Source organism: Pecten maximus, chromosome 10, assembly GCF_902652985.1.
Source record: "Pecten maximus chromosome 10, xPecMax1.1, whole genome shotgun sequence".
Lineage (NCBI taxonomy): Eukaryota > Metazoa > Mollusca > Bivalvia > Pectinida > Pectinidae > Pecten > Pecten maximus.
This window is the reverse complement of record NC_047024.1, coordinates 13,217,798-13,237,131: the sequence shown is the minus strand read 5'-3', so window position 1 is coordinate 13,237,131 and position 19,334 is coordinate 13,217,798.

Here is a 19,334-nt window from a genome sequence, read left to right as displayed (position 1 = left end):
CCTAACATTCAATTTCCCGAGGAAACTACCACTAAAAATCTCTAATTTTTTAAAAAACTACATCAAACCCATTTAATAACTAAAAATTTTAACCCCCGGGAACTAAAAAAATAAAAACCTAATTTTCCCCTAGGTACTAAAAACAAACCATCTCTAAATCCTACTGAGTAACAACACTAAAACCCAATTCCGGGCGAGGTAAACTAACAAACAAATTTCCCTAGGGATTAACTAAACTCCCCAATCCCCTTTTACCCCAACCACATCTTAATCCTTTTAAAACAAAATCCAATCCTTCGGAAAAAAAAACCCCCCTTTTTTCCCGAAAAAACCTAAATTCCCCAATTCCCAAAAAACCCACACCTTTTTAATTCCCCCTGATTAAAAAAAATTCCTGTGGGTAAAAACATAACATCTTAATTCCGATGAGGTAATAACCACCAATTTTTTTCTAAAATTAATCTAAACAAAAACCAATTTCCGATGAGGTACTAACTACACTCTTTCCCCATGAGGTACTAAACAAAAACCTTATTCCGGCTGAGGTCTAACACTAAACACTTATTCCTATGGGGAAAATAACACCCCCCTTTTTTTTTATTTCTAACCAAAAAATCTCTAATTTTTTTACTGAGGAACTAAAAATACACATCTTTTTTCCCCCTGAGGAACTAACACTACCCTTTTCCTTTTTGATAAAAATACCCTTTTTCAAATAACCTACCATTTTAATTCCCTATGGGAAAAAACTCACACTCTTAATTCCGGACTAAAGTACTAACACTAAAAATTTTAATTTCCCTTATAACAAAAATCTTTTTTGGGATAACAAAAACCAACCATTCCCCTTTTAAAAATTCCCCCCTTTAATCAAAAACTTTACCCCCTTTTCAAATTTCCCAAAACCCCCTTTAAAAAAAAACCCCCCTTTTCCCCCAAAAAACAAAAACCCCCTCCTAACCCGATATAATAAACACCTTAATTACTTAAAAAAACACACATCTTAATTCCTGACAAAATTTCCAAAACCCAAACCCCTAATTTCCCCCAAAAAACTCCCAAACCCCAATTGGGGTAACTAACCTAACACTCTTAAAACCGACTGAGGGACTAACACACATCTTTTCCAGGGTAAAAACCTAAACATCTCTAATTTCCCGGGGGTAACAACACAACTCTCAAATTTCCCGACGAGGGCCCCACCTACACATTTAATTCCTGACTTAGTAAACATACAATCTTAATTCCTCTGAGGGACCCAACAAAAAATCTTAATTTTTTACTGAGGGAAACCTAAAATCTCCAATTTCTAATAAAAAAAACCCAATTTTCTATCCCCCTTTTTTTCCCCCCAATTTCTAAATACCCCCAAAAATTCTAAAAAATAAAACCTTTAAACCCAAATTTAAATAAACACCTAACCTAAAAGGGCCCCAACATACAAATTCTAATTCCCCCCTTTGGGGCCTAAACTAACATCCAAATTTCCCACTGAGGGTTTCCCCAAAAAATTTTTTACTAAAAATTTTAAACAACATCTCTAACCCCAGGGAACTAAAACAACCTCTAATTCCTGACTGAGGTAACTAACACTACACATCTCTAATTCCTATAATGTACTAAAAAAACCTCTAATTTCCGACGAGGAATAAAACTAACATCCAATTCCCGGGGGAAAAAACACATCTTAAAATTTGACTGAGAAAAAACCCAAAAATCTCAAATTTCCGACTATGTAACTAACCCAAAATTTCCCCAATCCACTAATTTAAAAAAAAACCCCCAATTTCCCACTGGGCTAAAAAAACTTAAATTTTCCGACTGGGTATAACAAAAACCAAATTTCCCACTGGGTAAAAACCCAAACCCAAAACCCCCTAATTAAAAATTCTTTTTTTCCTAAATTTAATAAAACCCCCTTTAATTCCAAAAAAGATAAACATAAACCCCTAATTTGGAAAAAACAACTTTTCCAAAACCCCTTTTTTAAATAAAAATCCCTCCTTTTTTGTGAGGGCAAAAATAAAAATTTAAATTTTATGGTACTAAAAACCAATTTTTAAAACCTGTGGGGCTAAAAACCCCCCTTTTAATTTTCCCGATATCCCATCCCTCCAAAACCTGATTTTAAAAAAAAAAACCCACAAACCTACTAGGTATAAAAAAATTTTTTTACAAACAAAAAACCAACAAATTTGTGGGAATAAAAAAAATTTTTTCCGATGTTTAATAACACAACCCTAATTTAGATAACTCCCCAAAAATTTAAACCTAAATTTAAATAAATAACTTTTCCCGGGGAAAAAAAAACATTTTTTGGGGGGGAAAACAAAATTTTTTGATGGGAAAAACACTACAATTCACCGCTGGGGGTAAAAAAATTTTATTCCGTAGTAACTTACCCTTTAAATTCCGCGGGGAACTTACACTTTAAATTTGGGGGTTTAAATAAACCTTTTCCGATAGGAGTGTGGATTCATCTAACACGGTCATATACTGTGTCATTCTAACAGAGTGTATGCGACATGTAATGTTACCCTTGACATTCTAACCTTGTTGACGAAGTGCGAATACCTGAACCGCGTTACCTTGATTCAGTGCAGTCGTGTGAAAAAAATAAGTTTCGAGAAAACGAGAAATAAAATATTCATTATTCGATAATGCAGTACATAAAAACTGCATGCTATTGTTATATTCGCTAGAACACACTGGAATTGTCTCAAAGTCGTATGCTTATTATCCTGATATTTCCGGAAATTTCTATCCAGTGGTTAATTCCGAACCATACAGCTCATTTCAAAACCAAAAAAAAACCGCAAAGAACGCATAACGTTAGAGATTATACACATGGTGATATTTTGGGATATAACAAATCAACGCCTCGTCGAAATCAATGGAAGATATGTCACGTTAATACTTAGCTGTGGTGACACTAGTACACGCATTGTTCTATAAGACCACGAGACACACGTACAGTAGTTTGAGAACCTCATTCATTCCGTTGCCATTCAATATAAATACGATCAGAATAACTTTAATCTAACGAGTAGGGTGGTCTGCTGGGTATCAACTGTAAAATTCAGTAAGGTAGCACTATATTCGGTATTAATCGATAACCCAAATTGTTGATGCAGTGACGTACATAGACGTCAGAGTCAGTAACCGCTGGTTGTACAGGTGTGGATGTCAGAGTCAGATACCGCTGGTTGTACAGGTGTGGATGTCAGGGTCAGTAACCGCTGGTTGTACAGGTGTGGATGTCAGTGTCAGTAACCGCTGGTTGTACACGTGTGGATGTCAGTATCAGTAACCGATAGTTGTACACGTGTGGATGTCAGTGTCAGTGACCGCTGGTTGTACAGGTGTGGATGTCAGTGTCAGTAACCGCTGGTTGTACACGTGTGGATGTCAGTGTCAGTAACCGATGGTTGTACAGGTGTGGATGTCATTGTCAGTAACCGCTGGTTGTACAGGTGTGGATGTCAGTGTCAGTAACCGATGGTTGTACAGGTGTGGATGTCAGTGTCAGTAACCGCTGGTTGTACACGTGTGGATGTCAGAGTCAGTAACCGATGGTTGTACACGTGTGGATGTCAGGGTCAGTAACCGGTGGTTGTACACGTGTGGATGTCAGTATCAGTAACCGATGGTTGTACACGTGTGGATGTCAGGGTCAGTAACCGCTGGTTGTACACGTGTGGATGTCAGTGTCAGTAACCGGTGGTTGTACAGGTGTGAATGCCAGAGTCAGTAACCGCTGGTTGTACAGGTGTGGATGTCAGTACCAATAACCGATGGTTGTACAGGTGTGAATGTCAGTATCAGTAACCGCTGGTTGTACAGGTGTGGATGTCAGAGTCAGTAACCGATGGTTGTACAGGTGTGGATGTCAGTACCAATAACCGATGGTTGTACAGGTGTGAATGTCAGTATCAGTAACCGATGGTTGTACAGGTGTGGATGTCAGTATCAGTAACCGATAGTTGTACACGTGTGGATGTCAGTATCAGTAACCGCTGGTTGTACACGTGTGGATGTCAGTGTCAGTAACCGATGGTTGTACAGGTGTGGATGTCAGTATCAGTAACCGATAGTTGTACACGTGTGGATGTCAGTGTCAGTTACCGATGGTTGTACAGGTGTGTATGTCAGTGTCAGTAACCGATGGTTGTACAGGTGTGGATGTCAGTATCAATAACCGCTGGTTGTACACGTGTGGATGTCAGAGTCAGTAACCGCTGGTTGTACTGCTTTGGGTTGCCAGTAACCGTTGCCAGTCTGGATCCTGCTAACATATGTGTGAACTACTATAGTATTTGAAATCCTAGATTCATTGCCCATAAATCAATGGTATGTTTCTAACTATCATTTCTAGGGAGTACTGTAGCCTTAATACCGGTGGAAATGATATAAACACAATGATGGTAATGACTCGTACTTTGTTTCTTTCTCAAATTACTTTATTCCAAATCACAGATGCTCGGGTGAGGTAAAAGGCTAAAATCCTTTAGGGAGAAAATGAAAATGTTCAATCAATTGTTTTTCGCAAACAAAATACAGTACATTTGACATTTAAGAAATACGGATATTGTAATAAATGTAGCAGCATAAATGCATCAATAAAATTCTCTGATTGGTTAGGTTTGTATTCTGTTTTGTCCAATACTTCATAGGTGAATTTCCGTTTTTAGTAGCGAAAAGATAGCTATGACTTTTACCAGGGTTGGGAAAATACAGCCCGCACACGCTATGACGGCACTCACAATAGCGTGACGTCATCACTTTATGTAGCGTAACAATGTTGGAAGTTGATTACGTCGTCAATTTTGACGCACAATTCAAGGATATTGATGATAGTGCGATGAAAAAAAAATCACAGCACATTACAATTTGTTACTTTTTATTGTAAAGTACTGTATGTGAGAAAATACTGAAATGTGGGCCTGTACCGTTGGCAGGGATATCACACCCCTCGTGTAAGAGTTTGGCTGGCCAGCTCTAAGCAAGCCTCGTGGTGACTGGCCAAACTCTTACACTCGGATTGAGATATCCCTGTCCACGGAACAGACCCATGTAAGATTCCATTAAATCATTTTATAGTTGAATGTTAATCTTACCATGTACGCGTGTAGATTTATCAGTAATCTGATTTGCATCCAATGGTCATCAGATCTAATTACTGAAACTGGAAGACAGAGGTCATTAAAAAAACTGTGTCCACGACATTCGAATGTTCAAATAAGGGAACATTTTTTTCTTTACATGTAGTAAGATTGAGGAAAAGCTTTCCAGAAGAACATTCAAAAACAGACTTGATAAACGTTGAATTGGTCAGAAAATAACCTATAATTACAGAGCTAACATAAAATATTAAACATAATATGTTTATATACTTGTATATTTGTTTATATTTTATGAAATCATGGTCGAGATCGCTGTAGAGGATCTTGAGACCAGGTACCGGAAAAATTAAACAGAACTGAACAAAATGAAGGGCAGTAACTTCTATCCAACCGATGATATTATGTACGAAGGGAGACAACTCCCATTGACGTCTTGTCATAGCGGCTCTATTCACAAACATCGTTTTCCATTGATTACGCGAGATAAGCGGGTTTTTTCTATTTGAAAATCGGTAGGTAATTATCATCGGTACGTTAATAATGAATTGGCTTAAAACAACCATCAATTATGAGGCTGATTTTGTTTGTTTGTTTGTTGGGTTTATCGACCAAATGAATTTCCATATTTGAGTGAAGTAAAAATGTCCCCAAAATACAATTCTTGTAGGTAAAGTTTCTCAGTAAAATAGGATTATCCTTTTAAACACTAAACATTTACCAAAAAAATGCAATTTTTCCCCTTATTTTGAAATAATCACTTTCTTGAAAAATTGCATGTTTTCTCTCAAAAAGTCTAGATATAGATAAAATTAACATAGAAAGGCAGAGTAATGTTTCGCAACAAAGCAAATGACGGTGCAAAGATCATTCATGTCAATTTTCATTACAATCGGTTCATTATTTCCTGATCGTGTCATATTCCCTTAAAATACATCATAATTGTATATAAATTTTGTTATTTCGATTTAGTTCTACGCCAGAGAACGCCATGCAGTGTTTGTAATAGAGAGAAAAAGTACAGAGAACCTTTTCCTAGGCTAAAACTATATTTGGAGATCCCTGTTCAATAGATAACTTTTCAATACATGATTTATCGTAAAATTTCCCTGACATTTATTTTGATTGTGAAGCTAATTTCATCATTTTATTTTATTGTTATCTTACGTATTCATGATAATCACACTTGTCTCGATTACAACCCACACATATCGACAAAACAACGCTTGCTGCATCCTATGGGGAAATGTCTTCATTATAACACCTTCTGCCAGACTAGACATAGCGCTGGACATATCCCAGTGATAGCGCAGTAAAACCTGAAAGGAAAACTATCAATACCCAGTTATATAGACACATCAAAACATAAGGAAAAAAAATACCTACATTAATAACGCGTTCAAATATTTATAACATCGCTTCACACTACAACAGTAATATCGTACAGGCGTTTTAACCAACCATTCTAGTATCCATACCTAAGTTCATGTGACTTTTAATGGAGGGATGCATGCCTCCGGAAGTAAGCTAGGTGTTGTGATAGTCCTGTAGCCCAAAGGACTAGAAAGTCTGAGGGGTTGTAATAGAATATTTCCGTAATATAAATGATACATTCAATTTATGGCATTAACCTAATTAAATGGCTCTTGTAGACTGTAATTACACACTATAATTGCTGTATTGAGTTCTATTTGGCTTTATGACTGTGATGTATCATTTGTTAATATAATGTACAATGAAGTGAAATTACATGCAGTCTCTCCATCTGCCGAGTTACTTGCATACAGTTTTGTATATAACACATTTGTTTGGATCTTAAAAATGATATATAGATGACAATGTCTGTAGTGCTGTGATGACATTAACGGGAGATATCAGATTCGTATTATTTTGACGCCTTCTGATCAAAGATAACGTTGTTACAACAGGAGAGAGAAATGTAAAAAAAAAAAAAAAAAAAAAACAGACGGGATGTAAAATCTCCGATCACTAGAGTGCGCTCGTTTTCAATGAAATTGTACTATCACATCGACAAGTACAGTCCACAGGGCCTTGACACGTTCCGAGGACCCAGACTGAAAACTTAACCCTAGGGTCCGACCATTAGATCACTTTCTGAGTCATAGGAACGTGTGAAGTCCCTGTCGTACAGTCATACATTTATTAAGTAATCGGGTGCGTATTGTATCCGGCCATATGAGAGGGACATATCTAGTCTATATAGAGTAACAGAACACTATGTAAATCTGTAACAATAGATCCCGAACAGTCGTTTTCGCATAGTCAGTGTACCCAATTGAAGCATAAACCGGTGTTCTCGTTTATCACCAAAACCATATGCATTATCCAAAATATATTTTTCCTGTTGAGTAGTAAAAACTAAAATTTAATTATTCTATACCTTCTGGAATATTCTAAAGTGAAACGACCAAGTTCCCAGTGTACCATTAAATTGTTTGTAGATAGTTTTCCGTCAGACCCCAGTCTTCGGTCTAATCCTGGTCTTCGGTCGAACTTCAGTCTTCCGTCGAACCCCAGTCTTCCGTCGAACCCCACGTCTTCCATCGAACCCCAGTCTTCCGTCGAACCCCAGTCTTCCGTCGAACCCCAGTCTTCCGTCGAACCCCACGTCTTCCATCGAACCCCAGTCTTCCGTCGAACGCCAGTCTTCCGTCGAACCCCAGTCTTCCGTCGAAACCCAGTCTTCCGTCGAACCCAAGACACACACCACGTGAGAGAAGTACAATGAACTTCTGACGTAGGTACACTGTACACATATGACAAGCCAAGTTGTCATTTATTCACAGAGCAACTTTGATCCAGGATTTTTTCAAATTGTATAAGATATATAAACTTAAAAGATATCATTTCCGTGGGAAAGTAGGACAACATCCCTGATAACACAGTCAACAACACTACATCTAGAACGTTTAACGCAGGTAAAATTAAACTACAAATTACTAAGGAATTTGCCTCTCAAAATTCTTATCACAGTTGAAGTTCACATATATTTAGTAGTTGTTTACCTTGTTGGTTAATTAAACTATCAACAGAGTTTCTTTCAATGGACGCATCTACCTGGTTATTACATGGTAGTATACTTATTATATGCGGAGACATATCATCGTGATTGTTGAAATCTGGACAGTTTGGGGTTTTGATCATCGCGAGTAAGTATAGTATCTATGAATACTGCTTTGGCTGTCTCTAGACCCGTGTGATCACCAACATAACTTAATTATATGGCAGGAGGTATAGAAACTGTACAAAGATAGTTAGCTTTACCATCAACAAATACCCTTTTATCTTGTTTAATCCAAAGATTTGTTTTAGTCTGCGATGGTAATAAGATCAACACCACTAGAAAAGGATTCTCATTAATGTAAAATGATTCCTCTGTTATCTCTTCTGACTTCTGGCGTTGTTAATTATTTATTTTATTTTATTTTATTTTATTTTATTATATCATATTGTTGATGTCATATGAGATCATATCGTCCAATATATTTAAGATTCTAAATTATACCGCATATCAAGTTGATAAATGCGGTAAAAAAAACTATCGATCCAGAAGAAAAAATCACAAATAGAGAATACCATATGTATACATATAGATTGAAGAAATAAAAATATACATATAAAGTTTCGTTAACATGATCATGGGTCCATAATGTCACTTTACATAGGTACACGTCATCCTATAAAGTTATCCACCATTGGCCCACTCACCATCTACTAAGCTGGCTTTGCATTGGGGGAAGGGAGGTAACCCTCATAGCTTTTGGACACCAAGTGGGACAAATGGTGCAGCGATAATGAAACCCGCATGAATGAAGTTGTTGTTTTTATTTCCATCGCATAAAGTGACGCGTTACAATTTTTTTTTATTAAAATTTCCCCATTAGATAAAATTATCTTTGCTTATTTTAATGAAGACCCAGACCGCGTTATATTTAGGGGCATATACCTAAACAATATGTACAACTGGACCGATACATTGCTTCTCAAAATGCACCCAGACAAATGTAAGCACATGAGAATAGGCAAAGGGATATCAAAGGATCAAGATCACCAAGATGTCACATACAATCTTAAAGGAAACCCACTTCAAACAATAACACAGGAAAAAGATATTGGCGTTATAATAGATTCTGAGCCCACATCAGCGAAAAAGTTTTTTAAAAAAATTCCATATGTTTGCTCTCCTAAGAACATTCCAATTTATGGATACAAAAACATTTGTTCCTCTTTACAAATGCCTTGTACGTTCCCAACTTGATTATGTTAGCCCAGTATGGTATCCATACCGAAGCAAACATATACATATGATAGAGGGCGTCCAACGCAGGGCTACAAAGTGTCTTCCGGGGATGAAAAATCTCAGCTACAGCGAAAGATTGGAAAAACTTTAACTTCCAACATTGTCCTTTCGTCGAGTTAGAGGAGATATGATTGAGTTATACAAAATACTCAATGGTACATACAACAAGGAATGTTGTAATACCGTGGTGTTATGGGAAGACGCGTCACAGAGACACATCGGAAGAAAATCTACCCGAAGCGAGCAACATCAGCAGCTAGGAAAAAATCTTTCTCAATAAGGACAGTAAAATATTAGAACAGTCTACCTGAAATAATCGTATCCGCGCCCAGTATAATCATTGGGAAAAAAACAAGAAATCTTCTATAACTATAAAGCTGAAATAACCATATAAAACATAATGTAATATACTGGACTGAAATTTAATCTTAATGTATTTGTGGACATGTTTTTGATATGTGTAATGTATATATGTATATAAATATCTGGAGGGGGGGGGGGGGGGGGGGGGGTGTAGGAGTCTGGTATAGAGGACTATAAAATGTCCTGAACCAGAAATAAACTTATCTTATATTTACAGTGTCTTTATCACTGGACCACATAACCATTAGTTACCATGAACCTGGCACAAATCCCCAACCCATGGTCCATACATGCATACGTAAGGGACCCCGTTTTACTTTTTATTCCCATTCAATCAGTGATCACTTAGTCGTTTAATTAATTGCTATCATCTAAACGACTAAGTCCGTGATTACCGTGGGTTCCCATAGAACAACATTAATTTGTCCGTGCATTAGTTTAAGTGTTCAAGTTTGCCGTAATAAGATTAGTCCGTATCTTAGGTGTTAGCACTATAAATCGGCAAAAGTTCCGGCCTATCACAAGGAGACTTAACACGAACATACCACAGCCTCCCAAAACACACATACGCACTCACCACACGCAGAGACCTATATACTAGGTCTCTGCCACACGCATGCATGTCGCACGCACGGGAGGCCTTAGATGTTAATAGGACGTTAAACAAAATAAACCAAACCAAAATCTTAGGTGTTAAACTTTGCCGTAACATAACTCTATTGAACAGCGGTCGGTTGCGAGTCCGGATTCCAAGAAAGACGAATCAAACCCGATATATGGGCAACATAAATAGAATACCAGAGTTCGATTCGAATTTTATTTTATATAGACAGAGATATAGATATTCTACACGTCTCTGATTTTGGTGATAAGCAATCGTGTGTCATTTTTAGTCAAGAGAGTACATCTAGTTTCAGCAGAGACCTATATACTTAGTATATACAGAGACATATATACATTATCTGTATATATATGTCTCTGGTATATAGGTCTCTGGTTTCAGTTAAGGACGTACTATGTGCAGGTATTTAGTCTACAACTTGTATCAGTCTAGCTATAGAGACCTATGATAGTTAAAGGTCTCTGATTAGTCCAAGACATGAAGTTATTGGTGATCATCTGAAGATCAGTGCGTTAACAGTTTGACAATCTACATAGACAATTCCGGGAAGATACCGCACCTCCTTTTAATACGAAGTGCCAGTGTCAATGTTGCTAACTCGGGCTACCAATCGACAAGGTGTTCCCGCGAATTGTCACCACCAGGCGTCGCTGCTGTTGTTCAATGGAGGAAGTTTGGAACAGGGCCTGGAGCATTAGACCCTCATCCCCGGCTGAATTTCACATCTAACAACACTATCAGGCAAGTGGTCAGACCGGTGGTAATTAAAGTACCTGTCAATCCAATATTCCGTGTGCGACCTCACCTGTTGTCAGAGACTGGTGGCCACACTACTAGTATGTTTATGTGGGTCAGACATTTTATAAACAGATAAAAGTATCTAACTTAGATTCAGCGATTGATTGAAAATCTTTACTCACGTCATTAAATTCACTCTTTATGTTCAGTAACCAAAAGGATTTCTTTTCGACGTATTGGTTAAATATTCAGTTTATATCACTGGTAGCATATGGTTACGAAATATTAATTAATCTATTGCAAGGGTGTCATAGCTGTTTTGTATTTTCCCGATAGGGCTAGGTAAATAGTAACGTTATAGACATATCTACTGTACATAGGGCCTAGCATCACATTGAGTAAGAATATAAGACTCTTTCATATGTGTATATGTAGGATAGGGATATTCCACCCGAGGGGTCACAAAATGTGGTGAAACCCGAGGCTTGCCGAGTTACATATAATTTGATTTGCACCTCGACATATTTACTCATTTCACAGAACACACTGTACTTTTAAATGCCAAGTCAATTTTTTTTTATAAAATACTACGTCACTGCATGACGTCACGACTGTCATTGGAATTCCATTCATAGTTCAAGGATATTGAGAATGATGTCGATCTCGATTGCCATGACGCGGCGATGTTTCGTGGCTGGTAATTTTAAATTTTAAATTCACTGTGATTTTGGCAACTTTGTGTGTGAACCAGCGAACAGTGACTCTATACGAGTATTCGATCTTTTCTATGACATAGGATTATATGTGTTTAACCGGTTGTCTTGATTGAATGACGAAGGTAGGTCAGTCAATAACGATGATCATATTGAAAGGCTAGGATGACAGTTAGTTTTTATGGTTACTCTACACAAACAGAGACTCTGAGTTACAATTAAAATAAATATTTTTATATGAACATCAAGGGGTGTCATTTTTACCGAATATTCGTTCATTTAAGAGCCAATTCCCAACTGCCAAATACACAGGTTACAGAGTAGGCCTAACATTTACTGACAGTACAGTAGAGTAAACAAATTCCAGCTCAACCAATCACAGTGGCTGTGACATGAATCCGACAATATAACGTTATAATGGATCACAGACCAGTTCTAGTTGATCCTTCGGCTTTCAATCAGTTGGAGGGAAAGCACACAAAAACACAACTGTCTGCTGAATTTTTGTTAACCTTTTGTTTGTGTTTTATTTGTGAAAAATAAATTCTTGGCTTAATATATAATAAAATCGAAAATAATCGAATCGTGAGCTAAAAATTGAAAATCGAATCGAACCGAACCTTAGGATACTTGAATTGTTGCATCCCTACATATTACAGTGACGTAAAATGGCGCAGGATATGGAAAAATCAGATCGATTTATAATGTGACCAGAAGCTTTTTTTTTATGTGAATGAATTAATACTCACTATGACGCAGACCAGAATCAGTGAAAATAATGCAAAGAAAATGCTTGCAATGTTCTGCATAATTTTATGGCGCAGTTACATGTTCATCACTATAATAGGTAGGGGTAAAATGGTTTACCGCTGTGTAACTGAACCACAATATTTTTCTTTCGGTTCGGTACTCTGTATATAATAGGAACAGCAATTTACGGTACATGCACCGTGAGCGGTAAATTTTATATGGGTGTCTATTCCACTATGTGCCGGCGGAAGGTAGACCGACGATATATATATAAATGCTGGTTTCTGATTGGTTAAGCGAATTTGATGAGTCCCGATCGGAAGAGGCCTTACATTAAAGCGATATTTTGACGGGGAAAATGGTGATAGTGCTAAGGGATTCCCTGGCTTCCTATCGATCTTCCGTATAGAAATATTTTGGTTTCCGATGATAATGCAACGGCACCTTCATGCCAAATTTGTTTAACATATATTCCACATCAGCTATTCATCTATTTGTATTTTGGTTTATAAAACCGAACTGTAAACACTATACCGCAATATGAACCGAACCCTGCTGAAAGTGTACCGTTTCACCCCTAATATTTAGCTATATATGTAGGATTAAAATTTGCAGTAAATCATACTCTTTAGAAATAGGATCATTTGACCAAATAAAATAGTGTTTTGATAGTGTTTTGGATGGAAAAGTGAACCCAGTCATACACCTCTGATGGACGAAATAATTTTGGCCATATCACAGACCCCTGGGGTCTTTTGAAGTTTTGAGACCTATTTCAAGTGTTCAATCTAAGGGTGCTACAAAAAACATCTGGTTTTGGTCAAATTGGTTCGTGGGCAAAATTGTATTGTTCGTTAAAGAGGCTGGCCCTTTATGAAATAGTGCTGATTTTTTGTTGTGACCATGCTCATTTCTCAGCGGCTATATTAATTACCGTACAAAATCACAAGTGTATTACTTGTATGTAAAGCATGATAATGGATTTATATCAATTAAAACAATGTTTTTGTGAGAAGTGTGGTGGTCCGCAGCATTGTACACACAATGTACACTTGTACCTCATAACACCTTTCTAATATTGCCCTTAGTACCTCATCACACCTTTCTAATATTGCCCTTAGGCTAGAAGGGAGTAATAAAAGACTAATGAAATCACGGCTATGATTTATATACCCTGACAACAGTATTAAGACAACCAATGAATATGTATGTTATCATGTTCTTAAACTATATTAGTGTACACATACAGGTGACCAGGACTCCGTTATTCAAAAGGTGATTACAAGCTAATCACAGTTTAACAACAATTTTAAAATCCTGATCAAATCGTTTCAAGTTAAAACTAACTTGACAAAACTTTATGAAGCTGTAATTATATAATATAACACTCCTCGGTCTCTTTCTACCTGACAAAACTTTATGAAGCTGTAATTATATAATATAACGCTGCTCGGTCTCTTTCTACCTGACAAAACTTTATGAAGCTGTAATTATATAATATAACGCTCCTGGGTCTCTTCCTTCCTGACAAAACTTTATGAAGCTGTAATTATATAATATAACACTCCTCGGTCTCTTCCTACCTGACAAAACTTTATGAAGCTGTAATTATATAATATAACGCTCCTCGGTCTCTTTCTACCTGACAAAACTTTATGAAGCTGTAATTATATAATATAACGCTCCTCGGTCTCTTTCTACCTGACAAAACTTTATGAAGCTGTAATTATATAATATAACGCTCCTCGGTCTCTTTCTACCTGACAAAACTTTATGAAGCTGTAATTATATAATATAACGCTCCTCTGTCTCTTCCTACCTGACAAAACTTTATGAAGCTGTAATTATATAATATAATGCTCCTCTGTCTCTTCCTTCCTGACAAAACTTTATGAAGCTGTAATTATATAATATAACGCTCCTCGGTCTCTTCCTACCTGACAAAACTTTATGAAGCTGTAATTATATAATATAACACTCCTCAGTCTCTTTCTACCTGACAAAACTTTATGAAGCTGTAATTATATAATATAACGCTCCTCCGTCTCTTTCTACCTGACAAAACTTTATGAAGCTGTAATTATATAATATAACGCTCCTCTGTCTCTTCCTACCTGACAAAACTTTATGAAGCTGTAATTATATAATATAACGCTCCTCGGTCTCTTTCTACCTGACAAAACTTTATGAAGCTGTAATTATATAATATAACGCTCCTCGGTCTCTTCCTTCCTGACAAAACTTTATGAAGCTGTAATTATATAATATAACGCTCCTCGGTCTCTTTCTACCTGACAAAACTTTATGAAGCTGTAATTATATAATATAACGCTCCTCGGTCTCTTTCTACCTGACAAAACTTTATGAAGCTGTAATTATATAATATAACGCTCCTCGGTCTCTTTCTACCTGACAAAACTTTATGAAGCTGTAATTATATAATATAACGCTCCTGGGTCTCTTCCTACCTGACAAAACTTTATGAAGCTGTAACGCTCCTCGGTCTCTTCCTTCCTGACAAAACTTTATGAAGCTGTAATTATATAATATAACGCTCCTCGGTCTCTTCCTACCTGACAAAACTTTATGAAGCTGTAATTATATAATATAACGCTCCTCGGTCTCTTTCTACCTGACAAAACTTTATGAAGCTGTAATTATATAATATAACGCTCCTCGGTCTCTTCCTACCTGACAAAACTTTATGAAGCTGTAATTATATAATATAACGCTCCTCGGTCTCTTCCTACCTGACAAAACTTTATGAAGCTGTAATTATATAATATAACGCTCCTCGGTCTCTTCCTACCTGACAAAACTTTATGAAGCTGTAATTATATAATATAACGCTCCTCGGTCTCTTTCTACCTGACAAAACTTTATGAAGCTGTAATTATATAATATAACGCTCCTCGGTCTCTTCCTACCTGACAAAACTTTATGAAGCTGTAATTATATAATATAACGCTCCTCGGTCTCTTCCTTCCTGACAAAACTTTATGAAGCTGTAATTATATAATATAACGCTCCTCGGTCTCTTTCTACCTGACAAAACTTTATGAAGCTGTAATTATATAATATAACGCTCCTCGGTCTCTTTCTACCTGACAAAACTTTATGAAGCTGTAATTATATAATATAACGCTCCTCGGTCTCTTCCTTCCTGACAAAACTTTATGAAGCTGTAATTATATAATATAACACTCCTCGGTCTCTTTCTACCTGACAAAACTTTATGAAGCTGTAACGCTCCTCTGTCTCTTCCTACCTGACAAAACTTTATGAAGCTGTAATTATATAATATAACACTCCTCGGTCTCTTTCTACCTGACAAAACTTTATGAAGCTGTAATTATATAATATAACGCTCCTCGGTCTCTTCCTTCCTGACAAAACTTTATGAAGCTGTAATTATATAATATAACGCTCCTCGGTCTCTTTCTACCTGACAAAACTTTATGAAGCTGTAATTATATAATATAACGCTCCTCGGTCTCTTTCTACCTGACAAAACTTTATGAAGCTGTAATTATATAATATAACGCTCCTCGGTCTCTTTCTACCTGACAAAACTTTATGAAGCTGTAACGCTCCTCTGTCTCTTCCTACCTGACAAAACTTTATGAAGCTGTAATTATATAATATAACGCTCCTCGGTCTCTTTCTACCTGACAAAACTTTATGAAGCTGTAATTATATAATATAACGCTCCTCGGTCTCTTTCTACCTGACAAAACTTTATGAAGCTGTAATTATATAATATAACGCTCCTCGGTCTCTTTCTTCCTGACAAAACTTTATGAAGCTGTAATTATATAATATAACGCTCCTCGGTCTCTTTCTACCTGACAAAACTTTATGAAGCTGTAATTATATAATATAACGCTCCTCGGTCTCTTTCTACCTGACAAAACTTTATGAAGCTGTAATTATATAATATAACGCTCCTCGGTCTCTTCCTTCCTGACAAAACTTTATGAAGCTGTAATTATATAATATAACGCTCCTCGGTCTCTTTCTACCTGACAAAACTTTATGAAGCTGTAATTATATAATATAACGCTCCTCGGTCTCTTTCTTCCTAACAAAACTTTATGAAGCTGTAACGCTCCTCTGTCTCTTCCTACTGGCCTAATTAAAGGATATACACACACATTTTTGAAGTAAAGGAAATATGAGAATTTTCACTAATCAAGTGATTAAGCTTATAAATCTCCTTTTGAACAATGTTCAGGTTTAATATGTGTTGATGATCATGATACCACCTCTACAATCTCCTGGTAATGACATTTTACACATTCAGAGGTTCACTCTGTAAGTATATATGGTTATGGTATGGCTTTCGAGAAATAAGGGATTTATTACACCCCTGCTTCGCTTGGGTATAAAAAGTCCTGAGTGATGAGAAATCTTGCAATAACTGACTTACTGCATACGTCTCACCTTAAACAAACAGAAAGAGTGGGTGGAAAAAGCTCACTTTGTTGGTCCCCATACCCCACCTCTTCATTGATTTCTGTAAAATTTACCTATACAAGTATTTCTCAGTTCCAAGGAATCTTGACTTAATACTAACAACACAGTCTGTCAATATGCATCCTAATTGACACAAGGATATTTTCATATGGAGTGAATTGCCGCCATTATAGTTGTATTACAAAGTAAACTGGAACTAGAGGTTTTGGAAAATTCTACAGTATTTAACTTTTGGATTACTATCCAGATTAGGTTGTTTTGAATTGTATCATTATATGTGACGTTGAATAAAGTTTGTTGTATTGAAAAAAATTGAATGTAAGAAATCCCTATAAAGAATTTTAGTAATTTCCATCTGTATCTTTCAAGAAGTAGTATACATGTATTTCAATGTGTAATTTTGTGTAAGGAAACGGAACCTCAAGATTTTAAACTTTTCCAGGAAATGTTTTTATTGAAATCAAGAAATTGTTGTTTCAAATTTTATATTGTTATTTTTCCTAACTTTATTTTAAATGTGTCATTATATTAAGTTACCATAACCTTTCATCTATATTGACTTCATTAGTAATTTTTTGTTAATTCTAAATTAAATTGACTGCCATAGACTTTATCTTTTCCACTTTATTGATTAATATTTGTTACCACAGTCCACTGCACACACACCCTTTTCAGGGTCATGTAATCATGATCATGATTGGCCATGAAAGGGGATTAGGTGTGCAGTGGAGTGTGTCCATGCATGACTGATCATCCTGTCCAAGAAATAAGGAATTTAAAGGTCAAATATCTATAGCTTACTGGTACATGTATAATGAATAGACTATATGTCAAATGATGATGTCAGGTGCTGTGTCTAAAGGTCGAGCCAAAGGTCAAGGTCATTGGAATGGTCCAATCCCCACTTGTCTAGGCATTAAATGAACAGTTTCTCTACTGAATATTTCTTATAAAGTTATAAAATAATTGTTGTATTACGGATATACATGTATTGTATATTGTGATGTGATGACTTGCAGGTAGGACAAAAGAATTTTACCTGTTGTCCCATTGCATGATCATAAGAGGTGGCTAAATTTGGGATCTTATCTTTCCTCATCTTTCTTAAACACTTTCTTCTTCCTGATGTCTCCAATGATGCTGCCTCATCTTAAGCCTTAAGTTGAACATTCACCTCTGTGAGGAAGGCTTTTGTTTCTATCCCTTGGCCAATACTGTAGACAGTCTCTAAAATTCCATTTTAGGAGTATATTTTTCCGGGTGTCTGCACGATGCACCCATTTTCAGTATCATGTGACCAGGTGAAGTGTCCCGTTGGGTTTCTTAGGCAGTATGCTTCAGTGAGGTAGCACTATAAAGTTGGCATCAGTTCCTTTGGAAAGGAGACAAACACAAACATGCTGCAGCCTCCCAAAACACATCAAACATATACAGGTCATTGTGACCACACCTGTTGATAGTACATGCAAACTGACCCCAAGTACCTTATTATTTAAAGGAAAAGTTATATTCCGTTATCCTTAACCAATCATGTGTGTAATGCAGAGAAACAACTGCTATCTTATGCTTGTCTATGTCATGATAATTATGAAAATGGTTGTACTGTTCCCTATATGCTTGTTTTGCATTTGGATGAAATAAAAACTAAAAAACTATCAACAATGGAAATCAGCAGGCAAAGGTAATATAGATAAAGGATTTACAGGTAAAGTTTTACAGGTAAAAGTTTTATATACATATGTAGGTAATTTTTAAAGGAATTACAGGTAATTTTTTTATGGGTAAGGTTTTATATCTATTATCTAGGTAAAGGTTTTATAGATAAAAGTTTTAGTGGGAAAGGTTTGACAGGCAACAATTTACAGGTAAATAGGTTTATTGCTGTTTAAAGTCCTTCAACGGCTAAGGTCATTTAAGGATGACCCCCTATGCTTGTGACATGTATGCATGTTGTGAGTGTGTATGTATGTTTTAGGAGACTGCAGTGTATATGTTCCTGTTATGACTCCTTGTGATAGTCCTGAACTTTTGCCGAATTATAGTGCTACCTCACTGAAGTATACTGCCAAGGACCCCCCCCCCTAGCAGTGTTCCCCCCTCCTAGTCACATTATACTGATAAAAGAAACAAGTCATACCACTCTAAATATACTGACTGCTAAGCAGGAGTAGCAACTAGAATTTTTATAGACTGAGGTATATGTCTCGGCATGGGAACAATTTTAACCCAAA